The sequence below is a fragment of the Athene noctua genome, unplaced genomic scaffold (assembly GCF_965140245.1).
Source record: "Athene noctua unplaced genomic scaffold, bAthNoc1.hap1.1 HAP1_HAP1_scaffold_140, whole genome shotgun sequence".
Lineage (NCBI taxonomy): Eukaryota > Metazoa > Chordata > Aves > Strigiformes > Strigidae > Athene > Athene noctua.
The window spans coordinates 167,501-170,000 of record NW_027437613.1 but is presented as its reverse complement, the minus strand read 5'-3'; the positions used below and the strand labels follow the sequence as shown (position 1 = coordinate 170,000).

The window sequence follows — 2,500 nt, the reverse complement described above, 5'->3', positions numbered from 1 at the left end:
CGGCCTTGCCCGACGGCAGTCCGCTGCCGCCACCGGGGTGGTGCGTGGGGGTGCGGCGGCCGAGGGCCCTCCCGGAGCGCCAGGGCACCGCCGGTCCGAGCGCGAGCGGCGGCGCGTAGGGGGAAGAGGGGGTGGCCGCCGGTGTGGTGGGGGCGCGTGGAGGCGGGAACCCCGGCCGGCCGAGCGGAAAGCCCCCGGCGCTCGGGCGCGCGCAGGAGAGGGAGAGGGGACCGGCGCGAGCCGTTGGCGGTGACGGGCTGGGCGCGGCCGGCGCCAGCCCGGCGAGAGGGGCGGCGGGCAGAGCAGGCCTCGCCGGGGTCGGGGGAGGCGTCTCCCCCGATCCTTCCTGCCCGCACCGTGGCGGGCTTGCTGCGGAGCAAGCCCGCCGGGGGGCCGGCCGGCCCCGTGCAGGGCCGAGGCCTCTGGGCGTTCCGGGCTCGGGTGCGTGGCGCCGGCCCTCGGGCCGGCGGGCGAGTTCCCGCGCCGGGCCGTGTCCCGCGCGCCAGCGGGCGGCCCGAGCCACGGCTCTCCTCCCGGGCGCAGCGCCGGGATACTGAGGGAAACCTCGGGCCCCGGGCCAGGAGGACGTGGTGGTGGTGGCGGATGTCGGGCGCGCCCCCGCGGGCGGACGCTCCCCCGATGGCGGCAGCGGGGGAGGCACCCCCGCGGGGCCCTTGAGGATGTTTCCCTCACCCCAGGGCCAGGTACCTAGCGTCCGCGCCTCCGCGGCCCTCCCTCGGCTGAGCCCGGGGGTCGAAGGCCGCGGAGCCGGGCGGAGGTTTAAAGACTCGGGCGGCTCGGTGCGACCCGCAGGGGCGGGCCCCGGCCGTGTGCGGCGGTTGAGCCTCCAGGGGCGGGAGTCGCTCTCGTGCAGGCCCTGGCCATGGCGGCCGCCGCCCACGCCGTGGGCTTTTTGTCCCCTCGGGCGGCCGCGCCGGGGAGGGGTGTCCCCCCTGCCCCCCCTTCTCCGCGGTCCGGTCTCGGCGGCGAGACCGGCGGCGTTCGGTCGGCCGCAGCCGGCCTGCCTCGCCCTCGAAACGCGAAGGGGAACCTCCCCCCCCCCCGGCGGGGAGCGCGGGCTCTCTCGCCGTCGGGGGCGATGGCGATTCCCCCACGGTCGGGGGTCTCGCCGGGCGGGGCGGCCTGCTCGGGCCGCCGCATCTCCGTGGACGCGCAGCGGCGCGCTTGCGGCTTCGTGCTCCTTGCTTGCCACCCCCACCCCTTCCCGCCCCGGCTGAGGGGAGGGGCGGCGCAGCCCCCGGGCCCGAGCGGCGGCGGCGGCGCCGCCGCTCGGCGTGCCGGCCGGCGGTCGCTCGGTGGCCGGCCGCGTGGCCTGTCCCGTCCCGGGTCCTGCCCGTCGCTTCGCAGTCGCCTTTCCCGGTCTCGGTCAGGCGAGGCGGGTGGGCGGCCGAGGGGCGTTCCCCGTCCCGTTCTCCGCGCGGAAGCGGGGAGAGGGGGCGTCGCCTCCGGCTCAGCGGCGTCCGCCTTCTGCCTGGCGCGTGCCTGCGGAAGGGGCCGAGACGAGAAGCGGCGGCGGCGGCTCCGGGAGGGCAGCCGCGGCGGTGCGGTGGCCGGGCGGCGGTCGGGCGGAGCGCCGGGCGGCGGCGTCGCGTCGCCGTCTCGGGTTCCGGCGGTTGGCCGTCCGTCCCTGTCTCCGGTGTGGTGCGGCGGCGGCGCCGCGCGGGCGTTCCCGGCGTCGGGGCGAGAGCCGGGGTTTCGGGGCCACGGGGGCAAGGAGCCGGCTGTCGCAGCGCGCGGGCGCTGGGCGGCGCGGAGGCGCGCGCGGCGCGAGCGGGGCGCCCCCGCTGGTCGCCCGCGCGGCGGTCAGCGTCTGTGGTTTCCCCCCTCCGCGCGAGCGAGAGGCGGGTGCAGGTCCGGGCGCGCGGTCGGACGCGCCGCCGGCCCTCCGTGCGGAGGCCGGGCCGAGCCCGGGCGCCTGGGCCGCCTCCGAAGCGAGCAAGGTGCTTGTTGTTTCCCCAGGTCGGTCGGGAGCGCGGGCTCCCCGGGCCCTTGCCGTTCGGAGCTTGTTTCACCCTTCCCTTCCTTCCCTCCGTTGTGATGTCGGTACGGTCATCTGAGGCGAGGCGCGACCGTCGCCCGCCGGTCGTCGCGCGCCCCCTCCGCGCGTGCGGAGGGGGGCGGTCGGTCGGTCGGTGGGGCGGCGGTCCGTCGTCCGAGAAGGGGGCCGCTTCTGCGGAGCGGTCCCGGCCCCTCCGCGCGCGCGGGGCGGTGCCGAAAGGCAGACAACTCTTAGCGGTGGATCACTCGGCTCGTGCGTCGATGAAGAACGCAGCTAGCTGCGAGAATTAATGTGAATTGCAGGACACATTGATCATCGACACTTCGAACGCACTTGCGGCCCCGGGTTCCTCCCGGGGCTACGCCTGTCTGAGCGTCGCTTGACGATCAATCGCCGGCCGGTGCGCCGTCCCTCCCCGCCTCGCCTCGGCGGGCGGGCGGGCGGCGTCCGCGGCGGCGCGGCTGGGGTGCCTCGCAGGCC

At 78.5% G+C, this 2,500-nt stretch overlaps 1 non-coding gene across 1 annotated transcript; it reads left to right on the top strand.

The window, feature by feature from the left end:
- The first annotated feature begins 2,245 nt into the window (after positions 1 to 2,245).
- Positions 2,246 to 2,398, top strand: LOC141955194 (5.8S ribosomal RNA). Its single transcript, XR_012632414.1, has one exon. It is a non-coding gene; the product is annotated as a 5.8S ribosomal RNA (ribosomal RNA).
- Positions 2,399 to 2,500: the final 102 nt, after the last annotated feature.